The sequence below is a fragment of the Elephas maximus genome, chromosome 4 (genome assembly GCF_024166365.1).
Source record: "Elephas maximus indicus isolate mEleMax1 chromosome 4, mEleMax1 primary haplotype, whole genome shotgun sequence".
NCBI lineage: Eukaryota > Metazoa > Chordata > Mammalia > Proboscidea > Elephantidae > Elephas > Elephas maximus.
Window position 1 is genome coordinate 111,051,000 of NC_064822.1, and position 12,643 is coordinate 111,063,642.

Consider the following 12,643-nt stretch of genomic DNA (forward strand, 5'->3'; position numbering starts at 1 on the left):
TAGTAGTTCACATATCACTAGCTAGTATCACTATACTAATATTTAGAAGCATAGTCTGAGCCAGCCAGCCAGGGTATAGCTCCAGATTTATATATCCAGGGTATAACTCCAGACTTACATATAAACATGTTCAAGTTCTTTAAAGTCTTTGCTGTGGAATTTCTTCATTTATGAAATAAATATAGTAGTTATTTGATAAGGTTATTTTGAGCTCTCAATAAGTGTTGCTGCCCTTTGGGGTGGGGGAAGTTCACCTTATTTGGGATAGATTGTAACAAGAAAAAGAGGCAGGCTTCAAATTTTAAAAAGCTTATATGTACTGAAATGTACCAGAACTTAATCTGGTAGGCGTACAGGTCCAAAAATTTAGTGCGAACAGAATAGTGAGGTACAAATTCTTTGTGTCTCATACCTAAAACAACTTTAAAATCACAAGGAATACTCTAGAAAAATGAACTGTGGGTGATTCTGAGGCAGATATTCATATGAAGGTTTCCTTTTTTAATCAAAGCATCTAAGTGATGAGGTATTTAACTTATAGAGATTGCTCTGTCAAATGTGCTGAGAATGGATTTTTAGATGTTTGGAGTCAAGAAGATAAGTTAGAGTGCCAATGCTTTAAGCTAAATGATTTATTTTAAGAGTTAAAAATACAATAGTGGCAGTGGATCAAAAGCTCCAGGAGTGAACTCCAGAGATGTTTAGGAAAATGAACTGAGCAAAATTATTGAACATTTGCATATCTTGGATAAGTGAAAGAAGGCTAGAAGAAATTTATAAAAAAGGATTCTTCTTGGCCTGTCCCTGCTTTGTGCTTCTGCACACAAACAACCACATACTTAATGTCATTTGAAAAGGGACGTTTTAACCCCACTGGGAGCAAGGGGGAATGAAGAAAACCAAAGACACAAGGGAAAAATTAGTCCAAAAGACTAACGAACCACAATGACCACAGCCTACACCAGACTGAGTCCAGCACAACTACATGGTACCTGGCTATCACCATTGACTGCTCTGACAGGGGTCAAAAGAGGGTCCCAGACAGAGCTGGAGAAAAATATAGAACAATATTCTAACTCACAAAAAAAGACCAGACTTACTGGCCTGACAGAGATTGGAGAAACTCCGAGAGTGTGGCCGATGAACACCCTTGTAGCTCAGTAATGAAGTCACTCCTCAAGTTCACCTTTTAGACAAAGATTAGACAGGTCCATAAAACAAAACAATACTGAAGGGCCACATCAGCCCAGGGCCAAGGACTGGAAGGTAGGAGGGGACAGGATATCTGGTAATAGCTGGAACCCAAGGTTGAGAAGGGGAGAGTGTTGACAGGTTGTGGGGTTGGTAACCAACCTCACAAAATAATATGTGTAGAAAGAAACTCAGTAAAGATACAGAAGATCCCCCCTTCATCTATGTGCAGGTTCCTAATTAGCACAAATTAGGGTTCTGGAATTCCCATTCTTCACGATGTTATCCATAATTTGTTATGACCCACACAGTCGAATGCCTTTGCATAGTCAATAAAACACAATTAAACATTCTTCTGGTAGTCTCTGCTTTCAGCCAGGATCCATCTGACATCAGCAACGATATCCCTGGTTTCACATCCTACTCTGAAACCGGCCTGAATTTCTGGCAGTTTCCCATTGATATACTGCTGCAGCCATTTTTGAATGATCTTCAACAAAATTTTTCTTGTGTGTGATATTAATGATATTGTTCTATAATTTCCACATTTGGTTGGATCACCTTTCTTGGGAATAGGCATAAATATGGATCTCTTCCAGTCAGTTGGCCAGGAAGCTATCTTCCATATTTCTTGGCACAAATGTGTGAGTACCTCCAGTGCTGCATTTGTTTGTTGAAACATCTCAAGTGATATTCCATCAATTCCTGGAGCCTTGTTTTTCGCCAGTGCCTTCAGAGCAGCTTGGACTTCTTCCTTCAGTACCATCAGTTCTTGATCATATGTCACTTCTTGAAATGGTTGAACATCAACTAATTCTTTTTGGTATAATGACTCTATGTATTCCTTCCATCTTCTTTTGATGCTTCCTGAGTTGTTTAATCTTTCCCCCATAGAATCCTTTACTATTGCAACTCAAGACTTGAATTTTTAATTCGGTTCTTTCAGCTTGAGAAATGCCGAACATGTTCTTCCCTTTTGGTTTTCCATCTCCAGTTCTTTACACGTGTCATTATTATACTTTTCTTTGTCTTCTCCAGATTCCTTTTGAAATCTTCTGTTCAGTTCTTTTACTTCATCAATTTTTCTTTTTTACTTTAGCTGCTTGACGTTCTAGAGCAGGTTTCAGAGTCTCCTCTGACATCCATCTTGGTCTTTTCTTTCCTTCCTGTCTTTCCAATGACCTCTTGCTTTCTTAGTGTATGATGTCCTTGATGTCATTCCACAACTCATCTGGTTTTCCATCACCAGTGTTCAATTCAAATCTATTTTCAGATGGTCTCTAAATTCAGGTGGGATATACTCAAGGTCATATTTGGCTCTTGTTAACTTGCTCTGATTGTCTTCAGTTTCAGCTTGAACTTGCATATGAGCAATTGATGGTCTGTTCCTCAGTCGGCCCCTGGCCGTGTTCTGACTGATGATATTGAGCTTTTCCATCATCTCTTTTCACAGATGATTTCTGTGTGTTTATCTGGTGAGGCCCGCATGTATAGTCACCGTTTATGTTGGTGAAGGAAGGTATTTGCAATGAAGAAGTCGTTGGTCTTGCAAAAATCTATCATTCGATCTCCGGCATTGTTTCTATCACCAAGGCCATATTTTCCAACTACTGATCCTTCTTCTTTGTTTCCAGATTTCACATTAAAATCACCAGTAATTATCAATGCATCTTGATTGCACATTCGATCAATTTCAGACTGTAGCAGCTGATAAAAATCTTCTATTTCTTCATCTTTGCCCCTAGTGGTTGGTGTGTATATTTGAATAATAGTGGTATTAACTGGTCTTCCTTGTAGGCGTATGGATATTATCCTATCACTGACAGTGTTGCACTGCAGGATAGATCTTGAAATGTTCTTTTTGATGATGAATGCAACACCATTCGTCTTCAAGTTGTCATTCCCAGCATAGTAGACTATATGATTGTCCGATTCAAAATGGCCAATACCAGTCCATTTCAGTTCAGTAATGCCTAGGATATGGATGTTTACGCATTCCATTTCATTTTTGATGATTTCCAGTTTTCCTAGATTCATATTTTGTACATTTCAGGTTCTGATTATTAATGGATGTTTGCAGCTGTTTCTTCTCATTTTAAGTCGTGTCACTTCAGCAAATGAAGGTCCTGAAAGTTTTACTCCATCCACGTCATTAAGGTCGACTCTACTTTGAGGAGGCAGCTCTACCCTAGTCATCTTTTGAGTGCTGGGTCCTTCTTCCTAGTCTATCTTAGTCTGGAAGCTCAGCTGAAACCTGTGCTCTATGGGTGACCCTGCTGGTATCTGAATACTGGTGGAAAAGCTTCCAGCATCACAGTAACATGCAAGCCCCCACAGTATGACAAACTGACAGACACGTGGGGGAAAAAACGTGATAAACAGAGAAAAGTTTGAAGTTGTCAAGGATTTCATTTTACTTAGATCCACAATCAACACCCATGGAACCAGCTGTCAAGAAATCAAAAGACGCATTGCATTGGGCAAATCTGCTGCAAAAGACCTCTTTGAAGTGTTGGAAAGCAAAATATTGAAGACTAAAGTGTGTCTGACCCAAGCCATGTTGTTTTCAATCACTCCATGTGCATAGAAAAGCTACATGATGATTAAGGAAGACTGAAGAAGAATTAACACTTCTGAATTGTGGTGTTGGCAGAGAATATTGAACATTAAGTCATCCTATCCACTAACGTTGAATATAACATGGACTGCCAAAAGAATGAACAAACCTGTTTTGGAATAAGTACAACCCGAATGCTTCTTAAAAGCAAGGATGGTGAGACTACGTCTCACACACTTTGGACATACTATCAGGAGGAATAAATCCCTGGAGAAGGATATCATGCTCGGTAAAGGGTCAGCAAAAAACAGGAAGACCTTCAAGGAAATGGATTGACACAATGGCTGCAACAATGGGCTCAAGCATAATATCGATTATAAGGATGGCGCAGGACTGGGCAGTGTTTCGTTCTGTTGTACGTAGGGTCGCTATGAGTCTAACTCAACAGCACCTAACAACAGCAATATTTATATAGTTTTGAAGTATGTTGGTAAGTCTTTGCTAAAGAGAATATGTCACTTAGAATTTATGATAGTTGTACAATCTTTTTGAGTAGAACCACATTATAGAAAATTTACAAAATAAGGATACACAATAGAGAAGACACACCATGCATTTATATCTACAATACATAAATGTCTCTTACCATGGAAACCCTGGTGGTGTAGTGGTTAAAAGCTATGCTGCTAACTAAAAGGTTTGCAGTTCAAATCCACCAGACACTCCATGGAAACCCTATGGGGCAGTTCTACTCTGCCCTATGGGGTCGCTATGAGTCAGAATCAACTCGATGGCAACGGGTTTGGGTTTTTTTTTTTTGGATCAATAAATAGAAGGACAATAAACCCAATGGAAAGTCAACAAAGGTTATAAATACGCAATTCAGGAAGAAGAAATAAAAATACTAAAAATATACTCAATCTCTATATGAATCAGAGAATATGAAATTTACAAATGGATAAGATTTATGCATTAAGCACTTATGTCTCAAGTAAGTGCTTAATGCATAAATCTTGTCTATTTTTAAATTTTCATGTTCTCTGATTCATATAGAGATTACTATATTTCAAGTAAGGAAACTCTTGTGGGGTAGTGGTTAAGTGCTATAGCTGCTAACCAAAATGTCTGCAGTTCAAATCCACCAGGTGCTCCTTGGAAGCTCTATCGGGCAGTTCTACTCTGTCCTGTAGAGTCGCTATGAGTTGGAATCGACTCGACAGCAATGGTATATCTCTAGTAAGGACACATAGTTAAGCACTCAGGTGCTATTCCAAAAATTTGGTGGTTAGAGCCCACCCAGCAGCTCCAGGGAAGAAAGACATAGCAATTTACTCCAGAAAAGATTACAGCCTAAAACACCCTATGGGGCAGTTCTACTCCCTCAAATAAGGTCGCTAGCTGTGAGTTGGAATCAACCTGAAGGCAACTTACAACAACAGCATATCCCAATTAGCACGCTAAACTCTTTTATATGTTATCTCATTGTAATTTTTACAATAGTCTATGACTTAGGACTATTAGTCTTCTCATTTTATGGGTGAAGAGATGATATTCAGAAAGTTCCATTAAAATTTGCAAGTTTGCAAAGAAATTGGATCTGTTTAACCTAAAAACCCAGGCACTGTGCTCTCTAAGCTATAGTGTCTTTACCATTAAATAAGTTGTGATATTATTTTGTCTCTCTGTTTATAAAAATTTTAGACGACTGTTGGGTTTTTTTTTTTTTTTGGATAATATCCAGTTTTGACTCAAATGTGAAGAAAAGGACTCATTCTTATCTGTAGGAGAACTTTTCTTAAGTATCTGTTAAAATTGAAAGCTCACAGCCTTGTCAGTTTTACACATAGGTAAAAGTATGCATAAGGATGCATTGTAACATCATAACTAATAATGTGAAATTGGTCACAGTATAGCCCCCTAAATCTTAATTAGCGAAGCAGTTATTAAATTACATGCAAGTCACCTCTGGTATTCTATGCAGTTGTTACAAAAAAACTTGATAAGGAATGATATCCATTACATATTACAAAAAAAAATCCTTTAGGTATTAAAAAAAAAGGTAATTATAGAGCATTTGGCACCATGTAAATGCATTAATGTATAACAACAACAACAACAAACCTCCAAGTGTGTGAATGTGAGTGCTCCCATGTTACTCCAGATACAGAAAAAAAAAAAATCTCGAGAATATAATATAAATTCTTAATACTGGTTAGTTTGAAGATTGGGGTAAAAATGGAGGATTTGTTGGAAATATTAGGGCCATTCAAAATGCCACTCTATACTACTGTCATCTTGATTCTTATAACATTAACCATGTATTAGATTTAAAATTTAAAAAAAAGAAAAAAAAACCCTAAATTTTCAAGTACCCTTCTGATATTCAAAGGTATTGAAATCCCTTATTTTATTTATGTATTCATTCATTTTGCATTATGCTGGTGGATATGTATGAATGAATAAAACATAGGTAGCACTCCCAAATTAGGGTCCACTGAGGTGTAGTTTGGTCCTGGATTTAACCAGACCCAAAGGGACTGAGAAGAAATCAACTCTTGAGTGTAGAACAAATGATACACAGTCAAAGGGAGACTAGGTTGATGGTATAAGCTGACTGGTATGCTTTTACTTTTATCTCATTATATTACTTAGCTTTCCAGGAGAGTGTATGTTATGACATCATTTACTTTTTTGGAATTTATCTCTTCTTGCACCTTTCCTTTCTCCACACTAATCTCGGGGGAATTTATTCGGTGATCAGAGAAGGTGAAATTGTTTTATCTTTGGGTAGGGCTAAAGCTTCATCTTATCCAGAGAGCTTTGAACTATTTAAGCTCCTACTCTCTTAAAGCAGAATTCCCTGGACATCTACCTAAAGATCTCTTAGTGTTACAGTAAGTAGCTCTTACTGGAGTTCAGGTGCAGAGCAATGTGTTCATGTGGAAAGGTCAGAGAAATTCATTTTACTTTTAACAGAGGCTGCAAACAAACTGACATGCATTCCAGCCTGTGTTTTCTCTCTGCTAGAGGCTCTTATGTGACAGAGGCAAGGGTGGACCAAATGACAAAAAGTTCTCCTGAAGGACATTATGCAAGTATTATATCCCCTTTTTTAAATAAATTAAGAAAAATCCAGGATAATATTTCTGACTGGAACCATCAGACATATCACAAAGTGAGTATGTTCATTATTATCAATGAAATGTTTCTCCCATCTGTAGTTGATTTTGTTGGAATAAGTTGCAGGAAGTCCCAAATTATCCCTTTAACATATTTAGTATTATTAGTTATATATTGTAATACGTTTCAGGGATTGTTGAAAACATAGAAATACAGCTTCTGCCCTTTGATATGCCATATTTTGCTGATATGTTAATGACAACATGTGCATATTCCTGAAGAAAGAGAATGTTGAGTGCCAGAAAAAGAAAGAAGGATAAAGAAGAAAAGAAGGATAATATCATCTTAGATGCTACTCACCCATCAGTAATATTAATGGTTGAGTTAGGCAGAAGGGAACGTTTTTCTACATGTTCCCTTCATCAATGCTGTCTCACCAGTTCATGCTATAGAAAGAGATTAATACAAACATTACTGAGAATTTATACACAGATAGAGTTCTGGTTGTTAAGGATAGAGCAGTGGAAAAAAACAGATAAAAATCACTGAGCTTACATTTTAGCGATTTCTATTTTCTCTTTAGGAAATCCTAAATATATATATATATATTTCCTATAATCATTTTTTTTTTTTTTTATAATCATTTAGTCTTCTAAAAGGGAGACAATGAGATATTTGGCCTTAAAAATTCCTTTATGAGTTCATTCTTGTCCTCAAGCAAGTTTAAGACCAAACAGAAAAAGTGAACGTAGTTAAAAAAAAAAAGTCCATTTAATAATTGTTCTTTTTAATAAAAAACACAAACAATGATATCCACTAATCATGTTGAAGAAATATATTAACGTTAGGCTCCAACTCTGTGCGTATTGATTTATCTCTCTGGTTTCTCTTTTCTTTCCCATTAGTAAAAACTAAACTTTACTCTTGTTTACAATCAAGGTCATTCCAGTGATATATTTATGTGATTGGAAAACACCTTTATTTCTGCTGATTGTATTTAAAACAAAAGGTATTAAGAATAAAAATAATTTTAGATGCTATTAAGTTCAGGGGTTGTGACTGGGTTCCAATATCCATGAAAGCCTTAGTAAATAAACTTTTTTTGTTTCTGTCTTTTTTTAATTTTTAGTGTACTTTAGATGAAGCTTTACAAAACAAATTTCTCATTAAACAGTCAGTACACATATTGTTCTATGACATTGGTTAACAACCCACAACACTAGACAATAAAATTTTTAAATTTTGGCATCAGGATAAATACTCAAAATTAGATTCATTCCTAAAATCATACAACCTTCGAAACTGGAAAACAATGTCTCAGTATATAAGCTATAGACATAATTCATTAACATCGGTGTGGAAATTTATGATTCAAGGATATACTGAAAATATAGAAAATTTGACTCATTATGGAGGTTATATGCACTGTCACTGATTTGGGTTTTAACATAGATCCGTGAACACATTTTCTTTCCAAAGAGGATCTAAGAAAATTTTCCGTTTTAATAAGCATGACAAGATATGGCAAAAAAGCTGAAAGGGGGAAAAAAGGTCCATTGTTTAGTGTCATTGGGGTTATTAATGCTAATATTTAAATCTTTAATATTTGCTCATTCTTTACATTTTGTTTTTTACCGATAGATTTTGCCTAAAGAGGAAAAATACAGCAGTATGAGAAATCACACAATAATTACAGAGTTTGTACTCTTGGGCATATCAGATGATCCAAAGCTTCAGGCTGTGATCTTTATCTTTTTATTTATAGCTTATGTATTAAGTATCACAGGCAACCTGACCATCATCAGCCCCACCTTGACAGACTCTCCTCTAAACACTCCTGTGTACTGCTTCCTCCAGAGCTTCTCCTTAGAAATTACATTCGCCATTGTGTCTATCCCCAGGTTTCTGGGGACAATCATTACTAAAGTCAAGACCATTTCTTACAATGATTGTTTAGCTCAATTATTTTTCTTCACCTTCATGGGTGTGTCTGAATTTTTTCTTCTAACTGCCATGTCTTATGATCGTTATGTTGCCATCTGCAAGCCCTTTCATTACACCACCATCATGAACAAGAAAATCTGCGCTCTGCTTGTTCTTTGTTCATGGCTGGGAGGATTCCTGACCATTTTTCCACCACTCATGCTTATCCTCCAGTTAGATTTCTGTTCTTCCAGTGTCATTGACATTGTGACTACTCCCCCATCTTACAACTCTCATGCACAGATACCTGGCTTTTAGAGATGATTGGCCGTTACTTTCCTTTTGTTCCTTTGCTATTCACGTTGGCGTTAGTGATTCTCTCCTACTTGTGCATCGTTATCACCATTCTGAGAACCCCTTCTGCCAGTCAGAGGAAAGAGGCTTTCTCCACTTGTTCTTCTCACATGATCGTCATTTCCATCTCTTATGGCAGCTGTGTATTCATGTACATCAAGCCTTTAGCAAGAGAAAGAGCATCAGTGACCAAAGGAGTAGCTACTCTCAACACTTCGATTGCCCCCATGCTGAACCCCTTCATTTACCCCCTGAGGAACAAGCAAGTAAAACAAGCCTTCAAAGGCTTGATCCATAAAACAGGATTTCCAGAAAATAAATGAAAGTATGTATTGATATGAATGAATGTTATTGTGAAGGTACAATAAAGAATAAATGAAATTCTAGCCTTCTTCTAATCTTCACTGTCCTAGATCCATCTCTCCACTACCCATAATGGTGGATCCAAATGCTTAAACTTTCTTTTTAATATGAAAGTGTCTGTGTTGTACCTTCCTTTAAAACTTTCAGTAAGTTCCACATAATCATTGATTTATTATTCTGAATAGAAAACCAGTGACTACAGTGCCTAATCCATTTGGATAATTATTCTGAACTGTAAAAATGTTTTACATTGTAATCACTTAAAAGAGCACTTTTAATTAACTAACTTAAATTTTCTCTTCTTTGTTAGTAGCATAATAAAATAGTTCCTTCTTAGAAATTACGTGAAATACAAAATTAACCACATTTTTTACACTATTTGCACTGTCTGTACAATTATTTCCACTCATCTGATGGACTTGGGTATTATTTTCCTACTTACAAGTAATTTTAAATTCATAAATACTCTGTTTCCTAGTTATTTTGAAGATACGTTATCTCTGGCTTTATATACTGTCCTTGTTATCTGTATTTGTTTTTGAAAATGTATAACAAAGACAAATATTTAGGCAGCCACAATTACCATTATGTAACCTGGCAGTCTGATTGACATATAGTAAATAATAATAGCTCTTCTATAGAGAATACTTTGGGCATGTCCTCAACTAGGTGAGTTCTGTACTATATTCTATTTACTAGGTATATGGCATACTAGACACGATTATCTTCCTTTTAAAAATGTGTAAATTAATTCTCATTTTGAGTAACTTGCTTGAGGCTACTGAGCTATAGTAGCTAGTGTGGTAGCCTGAGGTAAAAAACAAAATAAACAACAACAGAAAAAAAAAAAGAAACTTGAGTTCTATTTTTATACATAGTCGAAACTCTGAAATGACCCACAAATTTTGTATGGATTCCTAAGAATCTGAACAATTTTATTTTTTTTATTATTCAAATTATCTAATTGGAGTGTGAGTATATTATTGAAGGTAGGCAGGGAAGATACTAACTCCAATTATTATTTTGGAATATAAATTTTAACATTATTCAATCAAAATAAGATATATTCTTCATTTTGCTATTGCTGGTGTATGAAGTATTAGTAGTATATGGTAGCAAAATTTGTATTAAAACACAGATTAAAAATAATAAGATTAATAAATATATTTATTACAATGTGGTAGATTCTTAGCTTTAAAAAATGGCATGGAGTATTGAGTAGAAATCTGGATTTGGATATTAGATATTTTGTTTCTAGTTTTTGTCTGGGTAGGGGGGAGTCAAGGCAAAAAACTTCATACTTAACTGTTGCTGCCATTTGTTAGTTTTTATTCTCTGTCTCACAAGCCCCCTTTCCAAGTTCAGTAGTAATGTGTGTTATGTTTTATACTCCTTAGTGTTTTATATACATTCCTCTTCTGGCAATTTTGATTCCCTTAATTAATCCCCTTGAGCCAGTGGCAGATTAGATAGATAAAACATTAAGTAGCAGTGCAAGTAAAATCTATGTAGAAATCATGCCATAGAGTTTCAAAACACCTTCTGACATTTTTCTTCTTTCCTGTTTTTGCTCCTTTCTCACTCTAGACAATATATATTCCCCAAATGAGACATATCTGTAATAGGACTTTATAAGATACTACGTTCAGTAGGAAAGGGAGGGGATGGTTTCAGGAATGCTGGCTTCCTTGGATTACAACGAAGGCATTTTTACTATCCCAGGCATTCTGAGTGTGTGTGAAACTATATGAATAGCGGAGGGAAGTTGGGCATATAAAAGGTGATGAAAATTTCCCTCTTCTTAACATTGATTCATTTTGTATCAACTCAACTTTTAATGAAAATGAATAGGATATATCGTGGTTATAATTTAAAATCAAATATATTAAAAAGTATTTTTAAAAAGATGAGTATTATTTTATTGTATCAATTTATTCATTCCTCATTAATTAAAGGCAGACAACTGCTGTCTCTATGTCTGTGTGTTTCTAATTGTACCTAGGCTATGCAGTGTTGGGTTTAAGGGAACAGAATTTCATTTCAGGTAGTCTGATATTTAACCCTTTGCTAGCTATATGAATTTATTTAAGTTGCATAATTTCTCCCAGTCTTAGTTTTTCATTTAAAAATAAAGATAAAAATTTCAAAATCTTTAGTATTTCACTGAAATAGTGCCTTTGATAATTTGCAAATATGAATATATTTTCCAAAGTTGAGCACTTATTCCAATTAAAATAAAAACAGATTTAATTAAACTATTACTTTTTAAGTACCTATTTAGTATGGTACAATTTATGAAGCACTTTTTTCATTTATGTTATTTCAATTAATTCTCAAAAACACCCTTGAAATTTCAACTTCATTTTTAAAAGAAATTCAGTAACTCATTCAAAGGCACAAATCTATGATGTGGGCTGTTTGAATTTTTAATGCATGTTTCTCTCTGCAAAGCCCATATATTTTCTAGGATAATAAATTGACCTTATAATACAAAAAACTGCAAATTAATATTAAGTTTTGATACTATAACTTTATTAATAATTATTTCCTTTTCTTTTTTCCCTGGCAGGGAAGTGGTTAAGAGCTATGGCTGCTAACCAAAAAGTTGGCAGCTCGAATCCACAGCCACTCCTTGGAACCCTATGGGGCAGTTCTACTCTGTCCTGTAAGGCTGGTGTGAGTCGGGATTGACTTGATGGCAATGAGTATCTTGTTTCTGTATTAAATGGTATGTTAAACTATAGATGGCAAATTAATGAACTGAAAGTGTGAGGTTACAAGTTGATATTCTCCTTAAACTCCTACGTGTATGAATGTTACTGTTTCTGAAGTTATTATTAAATGTGACTTTGGGATGTCTGTTTCCCTTCGATTTGTTTCTATACACACTGGTATGAAATCTGAGAATTAAATATGCCCATATTTACTGAAATGAAGAAATATAAATTATTCAACTTTTTCCAGGGAAACAATATTCTAAAATTTCTATGAACAATAAAAAAAAAAAAAAAAATTCTGCCAGCAAGTCAATGGCATCTCCTGTGGAGACTTTGTTTCATTCAGGCAGAGGAAAGGTCTCAAATGAACCCTGTGTTATAGTTCAAAGCCAAGAATGATTCAGCAGTGCCAAGCTAT

At 35.2% G+C, this 12,643-nt stretch overlaps 1 pseudogene; it reads left to right on the forward strand.

Annotated features, from left to right (window-relative positions):
* The first annotated feature begins 8,539 nt into the window (after nucleotides 1-8,539).
* Nucleotides 8,540-9,468, forward strand: LOC126075534 (olfactory receptor 6C3-like; annotated as a pseudogene).
* Nucleotides 9,469-12,643: the final 3,175 nt, after the last annotated feature.